Below are 19,222 nucleotides of genomic sequence, written 5' to 3'. Positions count from 1 at the left end.
ATTTGAGTAATGCCTATTGACGCAGAATATGTACGATGACTTGACAGGGCTGGGCGACACTGACCAAAGTTCATATCTCCGTAATTTTGGGATAAATGGCGCTATGTGATAAATATCTCAGTGTTTCCTACAAAGTAATATGCAAGTAAAAGCCTTATGTGAGATGTCACAATCACCTTTATTAAAACAAAGTATGATAAAATTGAAATACATTGTTTTCCTACCTGTTTGAAAATATACAGCGGCACACCATACGAGCTGGTTGTAAACTGTACATTTCTGGCAGAGTTATATCAGAAATTACTGATATAGATGGTATTATTTTATTTCGCTGGGACAAAATACTGATATATTACCAAAACTCAGCTCTATGACTTGAGTCAAAACTGCTCCCATGTCCCTATAATATTCTGGTGCTGGGATATGGTTTGGGTCTCCAGTACAGGACCTCAGATCACCTGAACTAAATGGAGCCCACCCTTATGGCTTAATCCTAATGGTTGTGTCACATCTGGCTCCTGGGACTCCAAAACAAATCCGGCAAATTTTAAGTCTACAAAATGTTAATAGTAGTCTATACAATAGTAAAATGTTGAATAATAATCTTTCCTCACTAAGCTGCATAACTTGAGGTATCATTCACATTCATAAGAAATGGTGTGGGACGAGTTATGTTCAAAGGTTCAGTCCAGAAGCAGACAGCATTAATGATTTTATTTCAGCCCTTTACAAGAATTTTGAATGCATATATTTGGGTCGCCATACAATCATACTATCACTCTGAAAGTATTACAAATCATTATATCCACCTGTTTCTTGAGGTAAATGTGGGCGCCACCATCTTTGAGCTTTCCGGTTTATGACTTCCGGTGAGCCGCTAAGGCTAATGGTAGTCTATTGTGAAGGACACAAGTGTGCCGTTTTGACTGGCTGTTTAATGTTTATTATGAAATCAGGAAGACCGACATAATTTGTGCAGTTAGGGGTTGCCATAATAGCTAATACAAACGCAGTAAATCTCTACAAAACATTTGTTTAATCCATGCACAAGAACTGAATGTGTATGTGGCGCACATGCACTCATGATCTGTATTTACAAATCCATCCAGTAAAACCTTTCATAGAAACTGGCAGTAAACAATAAATACAATAAATGTTTAAAAACTAATATTATGCTGATTTAATATTAATCTAATATTATAGATTTTGTTTATTCTGCTACTATAATTACTACAAAAATGTGATTACAGTACAGAATATATACGACATAATCTGCTTAGTTAATGTTTATAATAGTTCGTAATGTTAATGTTTATAATAGTTTGTATTTGTTGTGTATGTTTTAAATGAAAACTGTAAAAAGTAAGCAAGTAAGCTCCACCTTCATGTCTCCACCTAACGTTAGTGCGTAAGAAGCGATAATATTTTCATAAAACGAAAACAGTACTCAGTACATGGAGAAGTTTTATATGTTTATTATGGTTTGTTAAAATAAATTACAATGTTTTGAATTAGAAAGATACTGCTGACTGTGTCGGACCGCATGAAGCTCGACGTGTCGCCATAAACAAGTCCATTAAAAATTGCAGTTTAAAAAAGAAACTCACACCAGAGGGACAATTGTGACATTTTAAACCAACCCCTGAAAAGTAAAAAACACGAAGTCGACACTCGACTGACTTTCCCCATTGTAAAGATACTGGTATGTCTCTGTGCTTTTATATTTGCGCACTGAAGACCCGTCACCTCTGATCAACAACACGAAATGATTGAATATATCTTCACATATCAAGCCACTTCTTAATTTCATCCTCACACTGGTTCATACATGGCAGGTGTAGTACATATTAAGTGTTTAAATCATGTTTTACAGTATGCGTGCTCCTACTACACTGGTTTCTACCGGCTGGCTATTGAACCGGAAGTCCTGGATAGGAAATACATCACATCACTTACATCCGCGTTCGAGAAAAAGGTGGATAGGGTTAAATAGATTTTCTGCAGCACAACAAATAATGGACATTTATTCCATAAACTGTGGCACTTTGACATGATTCAATCTGTACAACTTTTATGCATTGACAATTTCTCCTTCACCAACTCTGGATCTTTAAAATTGAAATCCAGTCTGGTAGCTCAAATCAGTAATATTATCAGCACAGCGACTTTTCGATCTATTTCCAGGAGGGACTGAGAGAGGAATGAATTCCCACTGTGTCGCTGTGCGGGAGAAGCTGAGATTGGGATTAAAGTCTAAGTCCATCAATTTATGCAGCGAGAGTGAAATAGGAAGTTTGATGTCAAGATAACAAACGCACATGTATATGTCGCCCTCAGGCCAGAACACATCATTTCAAGAGACCAAGAGCATGAATATAAGCTCTTTTCTGAAAGTGTGACAGTCGTGGGGCGAGATCACTTTTATCTTATTTACCACTGTTACATAAAAAGATAGAAATGGAGGAATAAAAACAGATGAATAAAACATAAGGTTTAGCTTCTGTCTTTTTGAGCTCACTCCTCAGGCCTGAAGCAAACACCACCATAAACATTTTGTAGCTGTCAATGAGCAAAAAGAGAGTTTGAAATGAGATGTGATTTAACAAGTCGTTCGCACTTCTTATAGCTCTGCAACTCAACCAAATTAAAATGAGGATGAAGACATTTTCTGCTACTTGTTTGCGCTATAAAGTTACTCTTTTATGTTTTAAAAGTAAATGAAACATGAAAGCTTTCAACGAATAATGATTGGTTTTTAAAGGAGCAACAGGCCTTTGGGATTCTTTGGACGTTTAGTCAAAGATAATAGATAAAACAAGATTGAGTACTGCTATTACTATAAATAGGGGTAAATGTAATGCTCAATATGGCCACTCTGGCAAGTGAAGTCACAACTTCCAGTTAAACGAGCCAATCATCGATCAGTAAAGGCTGATGATTCTCGAGGGGAGGAGCTCTGTACAAAATCACTTTAATTGCTTTTAGTTCTGCATAGGTCCTACGACATCGTGGGCTACGCACCAGTTTTTATTGATTCTTCTGTCATCGAGGGGCAACCTTTCGATCTCTGTGATGAAGCCAATATGGAAGTGACATACTGTAGGGCCCTACACCCGGCAGAATGTGTGATGCAAGTGTCTTTTACCTCTGAAAACGAGGTGTGTTCAGGCGCATTGTTGGTGCGTTGCTATTTTAAGCCAACGAAAATAGACTACGCTATTGACCAACTAAAACCTGGTCTAAAGTGTAAAGTCAATGGCGCAATATTGTTTTTATTTTTAATGAGTGTAAGGTGCGCCTATAAATTAGACGACAACGCACGTTTGCTTATCACACACATGGATGCGCAGCAGCACACAAACGGTTTTAAATATGAAAATTAAAAGATTAAAGGAACAGTATGTAAGAAATTTATATCAATTAATCATAAAATGGCCCTGATATGTCACTAGACGTAAAGAAATCATTTTCATTTCAAATACTTATATCACTGACAACAGCGGTCCAGCCAGGATATTGTCATTTAAAAAGTGGAGTTGCAGGCCTCAACTGATGTTTATGTTGTCATTTTGTGTATTGGCCACCAGTTGTGTGATTGAAGTACCAGTTTTAGCCACAAGTTTTGTGATTGCAGTACCAGTTTTGGCCACAATCCTATACTGTTCCTTTAAAATGTAAAAGATTATTATTGAGTCTCTTGGACATAAATGAGGACCAATTATATGATTTTAGAAGGGGTAAAGAGCTGCTTTACCTGTAGCCTGGAAAGTAATTAAATGTTTTGCTTTAAACAAATACAAATATTGCATCTATTTTTAAATGTTTTTTTTTTAAATGCCACCCAACACATTGTATATGATGACTTTGTGTATGTCGTTGGATATGGTGAGATAAGAACCTTTTTTTAATTCTTTTCAAAACACTCACGCTGCTGTCCGAGTGGTTTCAGCTCTGCACACGTAAATTCTTTATTGCCTGTTTGCTACAAATAAAGTATTTTTAGAGTACAAACCTTTTCTTGAATATTTGTAAATTATTTTTTGAGATTCCTACATTTAAAGAAATTAAAAGCCTAATTTTACTGCCATGACTGAAAGAAAACGACTTTTAAAGGTTTTAATAATTTTTTTTTAATAAAATTTCAATACAAATGAAAACAATCAATTTTTTTACACATTTTTTAAAAATCAATCTTAAATTGGTGGTCTTCTTCCTCCACTTAGTTTTTCAGTTTACAAATTCCATCATCTAAATAAGGAATTGGCATGGCGCCAGCGCAACTGGCTTTTAAAGGGGATGAGCGCTGAGACTCTCATTTGTTTATTGCATGTTATGTCCAAAACACACCCATTACTCATTATGAGATAGGAACAACCCTTTTAGGCTGTGCTCTTGGCGCACAAACCATTTTTCACGTCAATAAATAAGCAAAAGTGGATTCGGACATGCCTATTTAGACCATGCGCTTAGATCATTAAAATAGGCCCCTGCAATTCATTGACTGGCCGCTAGAGGCAGGCTCCAAAATGGAGTCAATTCCCATAGCGCCCATGTTAAATGCCCAACTTTACAGCAGAAAATAATGTTTACAGCCTGGTACAAAAGGTGGTTTTGGTCTTTATAGCTAATTTTGCCCTTCATGACAACTGTGAGGGGGTGAATTTTTTTGTAACTCATTCGTTTAAATTATATTAAGCCTTAAAGTTCTGCATAATTAAGGGCGTGGCCACTTGAGTTGACAGGTGAACTGTTGTCACCATCGAGCTAGGCGGGCGTGGTTTCAGCAACTAGCCACCTCAGCTTCACCCACGTCCCGCCTCTTCACACATTTTCAGTTATCCGCGAGTGATGCGCAGTGACGTGATGGCGACGGCAGTCACCGCCTACTATTGGGTTCAAAAAAGCTTTTCACAAACCTATGGGTGACGTCACGAACACTACGTCCGTATTTTTTTTACAGTCTATGGTCGTCATCCATGTCGACATGGAATTACACATGCAGAACGCTAGTAGGCAGTAGCAGTGCAACATCCAAAGAAAAAGCAGTTTGCTTGTCCCATGTTTGTTCTTACTGTCGCAGACGGAAATGCCTATGAAGAAATGCGGCACAGATATTTTTGACCTGACAGAAGGGGCTCTAGTGCCATGCTTCCCAATCCTGGTTCTCGAGGACCCCCTCCCAGAAAGTTTTAGATGTCTCCTTATTTAAAACACTTGATTTAACTAATCAGCCTCCTTCCAAAATGGTAAACATGTCTCCCTTACAAGCTGATGAGTTAAATCAGCAGTGTTAAATAAGGAGACATCTAAAACACTCTGGGAGGGGGTCCTCGAGGACCAAGATTGGGAAACACTGCTCTAGTGGACCAACCACAGCACTTGTGGTCCATGTAAAACGGCCCTGATGTTAAATTTTGGTAAGGTGCGCATCAAGCTACGCATGGCCTATGGCGCAGCTACAGTAAAGAACCTACGCACGACTATAAATTAAGCTTTTAATAGTTTGCCAAGCTGTGCCTTAATGCACAGTTGATGTCAGGTTTAATTGTTGGGCAGATATTTGTTGTTTAATTGTTATTTTAGCATGTGATTTTAGAGATATCCGTCTTTCCCCATTCAAGTAAATAGGACTTTAGACTTGCATGACTGAAATAACATGGCTGCCTAGTGGAGCAGATTTCCTAAAGGGTCTTTGATTTAGCACATATGACAAACCTGGACCCCTATGCTGGTTTATGAGAGATTGCGTTGGTTTGGTTATGGTCTAGGTGGTGGACATGCATATAATGGTAGGTCATGAACATTTAGCTGGTCAAGGCCAGGAGAGGAACAATAAGGCACCGGAAATCACAATGCAAACTTGAACGCCCCTGGCAAGCACTGGCACGCCCGCTTGAGGGCTGGTAATGCAAACATGGCTACTATTTTAGCAATGTAAAAATTGTGGGTTTAAGCAATAAAGAGAAAACTTACTGATAAAATATATAGCTTGAATCCACTCCAAGTATTTTCAACAAAATTTTTTTAAAAGTTCAGAATTTGTTTTTAAGGTGTACAACTGTTGAATGTTGAGCATCAAAACCCCATTTTTACATCAGGGCTAGGGTGTCCTTGTCTTTAAATTAACAACATCCTGACAAACCACTGACACGTGTGATAAAATCTCTCAACAGACTGAAAAATGGATCGCTACATTTAGAGCAAACACGCCAGGCTGGAAAAATGAGTGCAGGTGTACTTGCTCAAGCAATCTATCTTCAAAGGGAAATCGACTGCATCCTTTACGACACATCTATGCTCTGAACTCTTTGTAACACTCTTTTCGCAGGAGAGAGAGAGAGAGAGAGAGAGAGAGAGAGAGAGAAAGAGAGAGAGAGAGAGAGATAGAGATAGAGAGAGAGAGAGAGAGAGAGAGAGAGAAATTCAGGTCAGTGCTAAAGAGAAGTTCAGAATCCAAAGGTGCACAAGGGACAAAAGGACAAAAAAACCTTCTCTAGCACTTTAGCTCACAACAAAACCATTTTAGCAATGTTTTTTTATAAAGTGACAAGTGCTTATTTAGGTTTAAAGGTGAAGGGTGTCATTTCTGTGCCAGAAGTGGAACCAAACAGAATTGCAATTCATTTTTGATTGCCTAAAATAGGACCTTATTGTTCAAACACAGGCCATTTGTTTGAAGTCGTCCCATATGGCTTTTCCCTGTCGATAATGAGATGATGAATGTTAGTATTAAATGATATTGATTTTCTCAACAGATGACCAAAGTTTAATAATAATAATTTGTTACTTTTATATAGCGCTTTTCTGCAGACCTCAAAGCGCTTTACATATGAATGGGGGAATCTCCTCACCCACCATCAATGTGCAGCATCCACCTGGATGATGCGACGGCAGCCATATTGCGCCAGAACGCCCACCACACACAGTCTTTTAACCAGCATAACAAAAAATGTTTCAGGATCAAATCTGTTACCCTACCTTTAAAATACTGTAAGTGGGATTTGGGACGAGACCAAAGATAAATCACACTGCTTTGTTCATATCACAGCAAATTACATATTATAAAACAACGCAAAATTATAAAATACAACGTTTTACCTTACGATGACCTTGCGGAGTTACAGCACCTACTGAACTTAAAAGTATGTAGATTTTTGCGTGTGAAGTTTTTCTCAAACGCGAGCTGAATGAGCTGATGAATGACGATGACAAAACCGCTAAAATTTGATTTTAAAACTGCACGCGATGCTCAGCTGTTACAATAATGTATATTTACTGTATAACCATCTTATATCATTTATATCTACTATATAGTATGCCACAACCAAATTGCATATTCTAATTTTAATAAACAGAACTACGTCTAAAACAAACACATTAAATGCTCCTGGAGACTTGCCATTGGCTGTTGTATTTGAATGAATAAATAATGAGGTGAGTCTAAGAAAGGATAAGGGGCTATTTTGGGCATGTTTTACTATAAAAAAAGTTTCACTTTAATATGTGTTGTGTTATTACGTTTATGCAATACTAAATTGCTTTGTTTCTGATATATATTTTAAAGATGCGGGTGTTAAATACTGCTGAAAAGACCGTCAAGGCTTGAATAAGCTAATCAGATAATAATGGGCGGAGCCGTATACACTGGTGTTTGCCAACAGAACACGTTTTTGTTTAAAAAGACTCCGTTATTTTATAGTTGGCTGGAAATTTTGGGGGGGGGCAGAAGGAAAATCTGGGGGGGCAATGCAAACAGGGATGAATTTAGAAGCCACCAAACACTTTCATGTTTTCTCTATTTAAAGACTTTTACATGAGTAGTTACACAAATAAGTATTGTGGCACAAAACAAAGCGTTGCAATTTTTAAGGGGATAAAAAAATGTGAACTATATTGTATGGAGGAAGAGCACTTAGTTTGCAGCACTTCCACCTCTGCGCCCAGTAACATCATCACTCAGGGCCGGAGTGGGACTCATTTTCAGCCCTGGAGTTTCATGCCTTAGACCAGCCCACTTTAGTTCACGACTGACTATTAAAATAATATCTTTAAACCCTCAGTAGTATAAGTCTGCAGTAGTGCACTGTTCTCTGCAGCCTTGCAATTCACTGTATTCTTCAAATATATAATTTCATATTCTGTGCAAATGCAGTAAACAATTATAATTTTTGCCATAATCATGCAGCCCTACCATAACACCATAATATTACTAAAGTAAACTTATTCAAAAACAAAAGGAAACAAATGTGTTTGTGTTTTCCTCTATATTTCTATTTCTAAAAAAATGGTGAGTCTTGAGATTAACTGTTGGGTTGATAACGTTTGGAAACCCCTGATATACAATACACAAGCAAGATTTATCAAGTATGCTTTGAAAAAACAAATGGAAAAAATCTGTATCTTTTTTTTAGAACCTAGATCATGTCTATTGCTAAATAACGTAGGCCTACATTGTGTTAAAAAAAAGAAAACATCATGGATAAACTACTTTTTTCAAATAAACTTCATTAGTTTTGCATCAAATAGATTTTTGTTCCTCTTGCAATAAACGATGAATAATGACTATTCATAGAGAATTCATCTATGACTTGGATAAAAAAATACGTTTTGTAAATTATTTTCCTTTTAGAGGCCAGCCCGTTTGTATTAGGACGCGCTCAAGTTTATTTAAAATATAATAGACGCGCGGCCGGCAAGCACACTCAAAAGACGCGCTCAAGTTTATTTTAAATATAGACGCGCGGCCGGCAAGCGCACTCAATATAGACGCGTCTGAAACAAAACTCGTGTTCAAGTAAGCGCTTTGAAAACCAGAAGACAGCGGCACGTCCTGCGTTTCCCATGCGTTTTAGATGTCAATGAACCCTAATGCAAGAATTCTTCCAATAAGTGGTCGGGACTCGGGACACAATCAACTTGTGCACAAAGTGGCGAGGACATCTCTCACCCGCAAATACGCGTCATCCCGGTGGCATGACAACACCGGCCCTCGTGGCCAAAAAAAACCAGACCGGCCCACCGGGAATCCTCCCGGTTCTCCCTATGGCCAATCCGGGCCTGTCATCACTGACTAATCCCCTCTCGCTCAAACTTTGGTCAATATTACTGCATCTGAGGTCGAAGTGCTGCAAACTAAGTGCTCTTCTGCCGTACAACATAGTATTTTTTATTCGCTTAAAAAATCGCCATGTTTTATTTTGTAACTGCTAATGTAACAGTCTTTAAATAGGGAACACGTGGAAGTGATTGGTGGCTTCTAAATTCATCCCTGTTTGGATCCTAAGGAATGAATGGGGCTAGGCTAAATGCTAACACATTCACAATGCGCTGTACAAAGATTAAGTGCAGGCATTGATAAAAGATAGGTATCTATTAAGTTGAGATAAAAACATGGTAAAATATTGAAAAACTATGGGGGTTTCCTTTAACTCAATAGTGTGCTCGGTTCAATATTGACCCAGCCATGGATTAAAAACAAACCAGCACTTTTTAGAGCGCACAATAACATTATAAGACTTTAGCATGGATTTCACAGACAAGGTCTCATAGACTTTTGATTTCATCCCAAGCTAAATCCATTTTTTTCACTAACTCTGTTTCGCATTTTATAAGACATTGTTTGGCATATATATTTAAGTATTTTTATTGTGAAACTACTGATACTCGCGTGCCGTACACACACACTCACAGCATGCCTATGCAGCAATAGTCATTACATTAGATTTTTGCATTTGGCAAATCATTTTGTCCAAACCTAAATACAGTGTACTACCAGTTATACATTTTTATCAGTATGTTTGTTCCTGGGATTCGAATCTATGACCTTTTGCACTGCTTGCGTGATGCTACTATCACTGAGCTACTGTATACAGGAGCATAACTGCATGCTGCAGGACCTGTTTATGACAGTTGGCATAGTCTGACCTGCCCTTAAACACTTAAAAACACATTCACACACTTTGCCCGGCTCATTCTTAAAGTGTCCCACTGAGACAACTGCTCACTTTTAGATATTTTTGTATCTACTAGTACTAAACCACTCATTTTAACACACACTTTCAGTACACAAAAAGACAAACACACCGCGTCGGATGAATTCCTTCTGTCCTATGTCATTTTTTTGTCACTGTCACTTTTGATCAGATGAGAAAAACGAAGCCGCTCTGCATGATGGTGCAACTGTGCTACGAAACCCAAATGTGGGTCAGAACCTGAAGACATTATGTTTCTCCTTACAAGACCTCAATCGAGTGCCGGCTCAGTTGCTTTTGCATTCAAATGCTCTTAATCTGTTACAGCTGCCCACAGCACACATTCACCCTTACAAACCCATCGGATAGACAGAAAGAGTGCTTACCTCTAATGCTTGTAGCTCTGTTAGAAATAAAGGTGCTATATTACAACCATTTCCAGTGAACAAATGCTTTAAAAAGTGTGTGCAAATGAACCGGGCAGGCACCTGCTTAACTCCGCTGTTTGCGTGTAATAGGCTGTCTCTTCGGCAAAAGCATACTGCCACAATTCTCCCTCTCTCTCTTTCTCTCTCTCGATACATACTCAAAAGCGCCACCCCTCTCCACATTTAGACACGCAATGTGCTGAACTGATGATCCACAGCAGAGATCAAGTCAATTCATAAGTGTCTGTGAAGAAGTGAAAGTTTGAAAGACCAGGATAGAGAGAAAGTTTAAAATGTGATTAAAAACAATTGGGAGAGGGAACAAGTGCAGAGAACGAAGGATGTAGTGGAGGCGAGTTGTGCAAGCTCATACTATGTATCTTGTGTGTGCACATGCATGTGTTTTCTTTCGAGCATGCTTGACATTGCAAGTCTGTTCCCATAACTCAAAAGTAGGATAGGCATTTTCGTAGAGGCTAGCCATAGAGGAAAACTGACTGATTTAACCTGTGGATTCGGACCGAATGCACTGATTGGAGGAAAAGTCCTGTGCCTTCTCCAGAAGATATACAGTGTGTGCAAAGTCTTAGGCCACCATGCCATCATTAGATTTGTCGTTTTTGCAATGGTATAATGATCATATATAATTTATTCCTCAGTCTCTTTATTAGAATACAACCAGAAAATACAGGAAATGTGTATGTAGTATTAAAAACAGTATAAAATAAAGCTTAAGTGTCACATATTTAGGGTAAACTCCCCTTCCACATGAGCAATAGATCTCTTAAACCTATAAAAAATTAAATCCTATTTTCTAATTCTAATCGCATGACTTCAGGACTTCAGTCTCTTCAAAAAAGCTCAATATGTGTTTTGTGCCAAGAGAGGTCACACTAAATACTGACAGATGCATGGAGACGACAATTAGTTCTGAAAATTGTTTAGTTTTTAATTTTGTGTACATTTTTTTCTGTATTTCTGTTTGTATATTTAATAAAAAAAGAGTGAAAAATAAATATGGATGGACATTAAAACTTTGCTAAAACAACAACGCTGGTTGTGGTGGCCCAGTTATAATAAAGAATATTAGCCAAATGACTTTGAGTCTATTGATGTAAATTATAACTGTATATTCCAGTCTTATAATGCGTTACCTAATGCTTAATTGTTGTACGTAATTCTAAAAACATAATTGATCTTGTTCATTTTCTTGATACATTCCCCTTGTGCAATACTTACCCATGACCTTTATTTAAAAAATTACCCTAACCCTTTTTTACTTTTATCAAAATGTAAAAACTTGATCCACCTCTGAAACAACTTTTGGAATCATCGATCCCTCTTATTTTTTATCCTGACCATTTCAGCACTGTATATATATCTAATTTAGACCACTTTACTGTGATCATCAGGATATGAAGAGATTTTTCCACCAGCATAACATTAAATGTTTTTGGACAAAATCCCCTACCCTGCTTTAACTGTAAGAGCCTGTTGTTAGCAAACGTCAAAGTTATGGGTTCAAATCCATGCTCATTTCCTATTGAGTTTTTGAATAGCTTAAATGCACCAATGCAAATGCAGCTAAAGCTAAAGACTTTGTGACTTCATGCATTAACCTATAAAGCCAACTAAATTATAATAAAAGGGTTTGTTGCACAGATATTAAGAGTTTTTTTTAAGAAGCATCTGAAATATAGCACAAATTGTGATATTCGTTGGAAATGTATTTACTAAGCAGCCGCGAGTAAAACTAAGGCATTGTAAATAGATGTATGAGAATTAATGAGTGAGAGAGAGAGCTAGAAAGAAAGGAAGTGTGTGTGTGTGTGTGTGTGTGTGTGTGTGTGTGTGAGAGAGAGAGAGAGAGAGAGAGAGAGAGAGAGAGAGAGATAAACTCACAGCTTTTAGTGCGCTAGTTCTTCTGCATGACATTGTTAAAAAATATCACAAGGTCTATATGTAGGGCGGGAGGTGGATTCGCAGTTCCCATGGAAACTCAGGCACCATGCCTCACGAGAGAGACGTTCCCTAACACTCTTAACATTGTAGAATCCCTTGGACGATCTATGCGAACGATTATGGTGTTTCAGCCAAGGCTATAACAAGCGGAGCAATGCTTCAACAATCTGTAATACATTAGTTAACTGTAAAATAGAAAAAAACACCACAAAATCGAGGTATTGGGATTTCAATTAAATCAATGTGAAATTGTAATCGCAACCCATTTTACTTCCGTGCTGCATTTCGGAGTGAAACAGGATAGATCTAGGTCGCCATTTTATTTATCAAGAATTGGACTCTGTTTGACACGCTGTTGAAATGGTCAGGATAAAAATAAGAGGGATCGATGATGCCAAAAGTTGTTTCAGAGGTGGATCAAGTTTTTACATTTTGATAAAAGTAAAAAAAAAGGGTTAGGGTTATTTTTTAAACAAAGGTCATGGGTTAGTATTGCACAAGGGGAATGTATCAAGAAAATGAACAAGATCAATTATGTTTATAGAATTACAATAAAGTACAACATTTAAGCATTAGGTCACGCTTTATAAGACCTGAATTTACAATTATAATTGACATCAATAGACTCGAAGTTAACATCTGGGAGCAATGGGGAGTCCTACTATCTATTTTAGTTGGATGTAGGGCTGTCATAATACTTAAATAATCGTCTCATCGTGATTGTTTGACCCCATTGCAATGATTTCCGATCACCGCAATGATTGCACATCTTTCTAAAAACACAAGGGGGAGCTGCAGCCCCGTTATAAACAAGACCGTATCAGATGGCGTTCCTTAACTGACAGTGTAACGCGATATATTGCAAAGCCATTCAATACAGTGGAAAAGACAGCATTTGAAGTAATGCTGCAAAACTTTCATAAGCAGTATGAATTGCCAGGTAAAACATACATTTTCAAAGCAACAATTCCTAATTTAGGGAAGTGAAAGATGGTATTCTTAAGAATCTGTAAGGAATACATTCTTTGCAGCCACTACAGACATGCGGTCCAGTACTAATATGACCTTAGTAGGATTGGCTACTATTTAAGGCCTGTTATGGTAAAGTCAGTTTTTTATTGCATTTTTATTTCCATAAATTTTTAGACACTTTATTGTGTTTATTTCCTATGAAGAATTTTCAGTTTTTGAAAGATATATTCAATAAATAATTACTTTTAACTATCTGTTATGTCTATTAATATTTACTGCCAGGTAAACCTTGCAAAAGATTTAATTTAAATAATCACAACAATGTGTGGAAATTATTTCATGAACAAACAAAAAAATGTATGACAATAAATGTCAAAGCAATAAAACAGGCTATTAATTGTCATAATCGTCCATGCCCTAAACAGCCAATTAATTGTCATAATCGTCACAATTTTTAAGGCAATTAACCCTCAGCCAAATTTCATAATCGTGACAGCCCTACTTGGATGTATATTATTTTAGATATAAAGTCTTGACTGTTACAATCACCTATAATCTATAAAAAAGACATCGCAAAAGCAGCAGAGCAATACCAAAACTGTATTTTGCGTGATGCTGCATCCACACCAACAGGTGTCAGTATGGAGTCAAAGACCTCAGCAAACACGTAAGCCTAGACTCAAATTGCACCCTAAGCGCACACTGCCGTTCTCTGAATGCACACTTACTGTAGGTGATGTAATGCTGCATAGACAGCATCAGGTAAACAGCTACCATGGACTCACAGGGGCGCTTGCGAGAACCCTTCTGAACCTTTTTCAATTGACAATTTGAGACTGCACAGGCATGTGTACATGGTTGCAACTTGCAAATGGCAGTGCAAAAAACTGACTGCACCTTGTTGTTTGGATTTTAGCTGTGAAACACTTTCTGGTTCATTGTTGATTAACTGATAAAAATTGTTTACTTCACATTGTAAATTTGTATTATGTTCTGCCAACTTTTCCTATGCTCCCCTGGTTTTGACTCCTACCATTTTTATTTCTCATACAGCTTAAAGTGTTTTCCTGTTTTTCGTCCATTCAATCTTTATCAGATCATGAACACAGAAAACATAAGGAAACCGAATCGTTGAAAGAAGGCTCAAACTTTGGCAGAATTTGTACCCATACTCTTGCATCACTCTGAATTGTTTTCATCCTCTGCATTTCACTAAAGATCTAAAGTAAGTTCGCCCCTAAACTTGCACACCCAGATTAATTTATGTCATGTGGATAGTGTCCAAGTCAATTTTACGGAAACAGGAGAGGAATGTTGAACAGGCATGGATAAATTATGCTTAAAAAACAGAGTAAAATGACATTGAAGCAGACAAGACAGGAATATTAAACTATACTGTCTAAAATGATGGGTTGTTCTATGGTTGGGTCAAATATTTTGTTGGTTGGGACAGAGGGGCAACCTTCTGATCTTTCTAATGAAGTTAATACAGAAGTAAACTGCAATTCAATTCAGAAAATTAAGGGGTGGTTTCCCGGACAGGGATTATCTTAATCCAGGACTAGGCCTTAGTTTAATTAGGAAATATAACAGGTTTTAAAAAACATGCCTTACTAAAAACAGTACTTGTTTGCATTTTGAGGCAAAACAAAGGGCACTGATGTATTTTAAGATATGTTAGTGCAGGTTGTTTTCAGTTTGGACAGATCTTACATTTAGTCTAGGACTAGTCTAGTCCCTGTCCGGTAAACAGCCTGGTACAAAAAGTGATTTTGGTCTAGGCTATAGCTAATTTTGCCCTCCCTGACAACTGTGAGGGGGGTGATTTTTTTGTAACTTATTTGTTTAAATGATATTAAGCCTTAAAGTTCTGCATAATAAAGGGTGTGGCCATTTGAGTGACGAGTAAACTGCCACTGCTGTCACAACCGTTGAGCTAAGTGGGCGTGGTTTCAGCATCCAGCCACCCCAGCTTCACCCACTGACCCACTAGATGCGCGAATGAGGCGGAATCGTGTCTACCGTGCCGCGCTTAACGCCTCATTTGCCCCGCGCTAAATGCCTCATTCGCACCGCAAGACCTCCAGACACGCATCAACGCATCTTCACATTGCCTTAACATTGAAATCACTAACGCTTGACGCCTATACCGCGGCTGGTGTGAATGCAGCATTATAATATTTTTATTTTCAAATATGTTGGTGGGTTCCTGGATACATTATATCTATTTGAGTGGGCGCAAAGTAAAATTTTTGGGAACCTCGTGTTTTAGCCAATCACCCATGCATTAGTACTGTGATAACATGTTGAAAAAGAAATTTGCATTGCTCTATCCCAGGGGTCTCCAACCTTTTTATAAGCAAGGGCTACCAGAATGTATAAAACAATCTGGAGGGCTACTTTTTGATATAGTCTACTTAAAACTTTTTTGTTTTACTTGTTTATTTTATTTTATTTGACTTGTTTATATGTTTTAGTATTGTTTAAAATTTTAACATACGTAAACCAAGCCAAGCTAATATAAAAAATATGTAATGAATGAATATTACAGTTGAGACTTTTAATAGAATGTGCTTTGGCGGGCACCTCACAGACTCTGTGCGGGCTACCTGGTGCCCGCGGGCACCACGTTGGTGACCCCTGCTCTATCCAATCAGCCACAGCAACATTACACTATTTAAAATTCGACATTGGGGTGGTTTCCCGCACAGGGATTAGCTTAAACCAGCATTTTAAGCAAAACAAAGGGGACTGATGTATTTTAAGATATGTCAGTGCAAGTTGTTTATAGTTTGGACAGCTCTTTCATTTATTTTAGTCTAGGACTAGTCTAATCCCTGTCTGGGAAACCACCCCATTATTTCTTGGTCACTTGTCAATTTTACTTACCATGCCGGTCAGATGTTCTTGCTTTCATTTGAGATGCTTTATGAAACATATATCATGCTGGGACAACATGGATTATTAGTTTCTGCACAAAACTCTGGAGTCCATGACATCTTAAGTGCATTCTGTCATTAAAGGAAAAGGGGGTGATATACCAAAATAAATACAGAAATTCATGTTGTTCAGTGTAATTTATGGGGAAACCCACTTCTTAGTCTAGACAGGCAAAATGCCACTAATAGATCCATAAAGTATTATGAGAATTACCATCTTGGGAGCATTTTATAATGAGACTGAACAAATCTCATTACAAAATAATTTTATTTAATAACGATAATTTGATATTTTTAATATTTAGTTAACTGACATGTCTTTGTCCTCCATAAATAACAGCTCAATTTCAAAGAAAAGCCTGTTACACTGGTAATTAGGAGTTAAACTCCGTATAGCTGATGATGCACACGCTCTAAATGGGTCAATAGTCACTTAACCACACGCCACATGAGCAGTTAATGTTTAACAGGTCCCCCCAAAAACACAAATTAAACAAACATGGCAGTTTTACGAAGAAAATAGGAAACCAGAAGTGGGTTGGGTTGGCCTGACAAACAGGAACTGACTGAGAGTCAGGTAACAGACACCTCACACCTCCTTCGGTCGGTGTGCTTGTGAAGCGCGTGGATGCAAAGTTTTCATCGGATGATTGAAATTCATTTGTCATACTTTTTGCGATAAATGCGCGCTTTTTGGCAGCGGTTTTGGACGAACCGGTTTGTATGCGTAGTAGAACTTAAGCCGTACAATCTTGCATGCGCTCGAGGCGAAGCTCATCAGGTGTTTTGTAGCTGCAGCTGAAGAAACGCGTTAAAGTTTATGGATTTAACGTTTTATGCGCAGAAAGATCGATAAAGACCTCGTCAGTTCCGCTTTCATTTTTTTATTTTCTTTTTTAACTTCTCGTACATTTTTTGGAAGGATACGGACAGTACAGCCGGTAAGTGTGTTTAAAGACTCCTAAATGATGTTGGTTACCTGTTTTATGCTCATACTGCTTTCAAACTCGATGAAACTAATAGTTGTTGTCGTTTTAACGGCGTAACTTTACGTAACTTTCCACTCAATAATCGAAGACGCGTCCGTTGGGCGCGTTCACGATCAGTCGCGCGCATACTGGTCCTTCGTTTATCGATGATGCATTACAACAAAAAAGCATCTTAGTTGTATCGTTACTTATTTTACTTATGTATATTGTTACCTAAAGTATGAATCAATGAACCCACCATGCTTGAGAAATTCAATCATACTACGAAAATTTACTATAGTTTTACTACAGTAACCACCAGTAGTACAACCAATGAACCAGTACATGCTGATGCTCTCACCACCACAGTAACGATAACAATAGTCGAACATGTTTAGTAAAACTTTGGTAATACGAATGGTACAGTAAGGCAACAAAACGTGGTTAGACTTTTAACCGGTTCATGTGCCATAGCTGTCAGTGTCAGTTTTCACAATACATCGTTTATTTCTAATAGCAATAAAACTGGACGTGCAATAAATCTTCTTGAACATTATTCTGATAAGAAACATATTTTGAAAGCCTTCACACAGTTCAAATGAGAACCCTTTTTATATAATATAATTTTACAGTAATTTTACACTAAGTCTTGTAACTCATGCTTAAAGTTTATCTCATATGGACTGCTATCATTTGAAATGCCAGGCCGATATCTTCACGTGCTGTTAATCACATCAGACGGTATGACAACAGAGCTAAATACATCAGTTTAGTTTTCACAAGCTATCAGCTGTCATTTAATGCAATTATCGGTACCTTAATTTTATGCTGGAACTTCCGTCATAATGGAATTATCCATATAATAAAAAAGTAATGTAAGCGCTATGTACAGGTAGGTAAAAAGTGTGTGGTACCCATTTAAGGTAATAATTTGCTTGAAGACACTTGCAGGATTAGCTGACAACTCAATTTCACACTGAAGTAATTTTCAAAAGTGCACATTGTACTGTATGTCTATTAAACTCTAGATATTAAAACTCACTGAAATTGAATGATCAGAGAGTAAGAAAGAGAGAGACAGAATACCCCAGGTTTCCTCCCCCTTTTATAAGACGGCTACTTGTCTGTGCAAGAATAAAAAACAGGTTTTATGTGAAGCTAAAAAATAACACAATAGCACACATTCTAGCAGAGCTGATGATTTTGAACGAATACTATCCGGTGCTTGTTCACCCATGAAGGAAAGATCCCAAATAACTGTTCAGGTCCACTGGAGTGAAAAGCCCAGAGATGAAGATTAAAAAAGTGAAAATAACAATTTGCGGCAGTCAGATGGAGATTATCGAGTGATGTAGACGGGTAACGGTTTGTGAATGAATGAGACAGCGTTCTCAGACGGCTATTGTGATTCCCTGGAGCAGTCAGAAAACCTCAGATGATGGATGCTCAGTTTGCTGAAAGAACATTCCTCACTGTCATGGGGTCACACTGTTGACAAATGCACACTTACTCAAAGACAAATGGCCTGTCCAGTCTGAAGCATTGCTGTGGTTCTGGATTTAAAGCAGGACACAACTTGACAGACAGTGAATAACTCTCTTGGAGTTTGAATCTTTTATGCCAAAGTATCCTTTTTGGAGTTTACCCGCTATTCCAGCTTGATATACAAGTGATAACGTACATGGGGTTGTTATGGCAGAATAAATCTCAACAGGATGATCACAACTTTTTTATTCAACTTATTGCACGGCTACAGTACTTGCACATTGTATGTGCATATATTAATTTGATATATGTTATTATCTTATTTGTAAAAAACGCCAATATGTCTCCTAGCGGCTTTAAGCCAAGACACATTGAAACAAGTTCAAAGTTCAAACAAGACAAACATGAATTTTATTTAAAGGTGCCGTAGAATGTAAAACTGTATTTACCTAGGAATAGAAAGAGTTCCAACATTAAATAACATTAAATTAAGTACA

General features: G+C 37.6%; 2 protein-coding genes across 6 annotated transcripts in view; one reads left to right on the top strand and one right to left on the bottom strand.

The window, feature by feature from the left end:
• plppr2b (phospholipid phosphatase related 2b) overlaps positions 1-17,444 on the bottom strand; it is a 70,513-nt gene extending 53,069 nt beyond the window's left edge. Inside the window, exons 1-2 of one of the 5 annotated variants that reach the window (XM_073870777.1) lie at positions 17,252-17,444; positions 16,223-16,344 (exon numbers count right to left, since the gene is read on the bottom strand). The gene's annotated coding sequence lies outside the window, so the exon portion shown is untranslated. Of the gene's footprint in view, positions 1-10,357; positions 10,515-16,222; positions 16,345-17,251 lie in introns of those variants that run through there. The other 4 variants (XM_055212726.2, XM_055212724.2, XM_055212723.2 and 1 more) reach the window with 4 other exon arrangements.
• palm3 (paralemmin 3) overlaps positions 16,780-19,222 on the top strand; it is a 58,710-nt gene continuing 56,267 nt past the window's right edge. The window contains exon 1 of the mRNA XM_055212718.2: positions 16,780-17,213. The gene's annotated coding sequence lies outside the window, so the exon portion shown is untranslated. The remainder of the gene's footprint in view (positions 17,214-19,222) is intronic.

This window comes from Misgurnus anguillicaudatus, chromosome 8, assembly GCF_027580225.2.
Source record: "Misgurnus anguillicaudatus chromosome 8, ASM2758022v2, whole genome shotgun sequence".
Taxonomy (NCBI): domain Eukaryota; kingdom Metazoa; phylum Chordata; class Actinopteri; order Cypriniformes; family Cobitidae; genus Misgurnus; species Misgurnus anguillicaudatus.
Note: the sequence above shows the minus strand (reverse complement) of the source record. Positions and strands in the feature narration are given on the sequence as shown.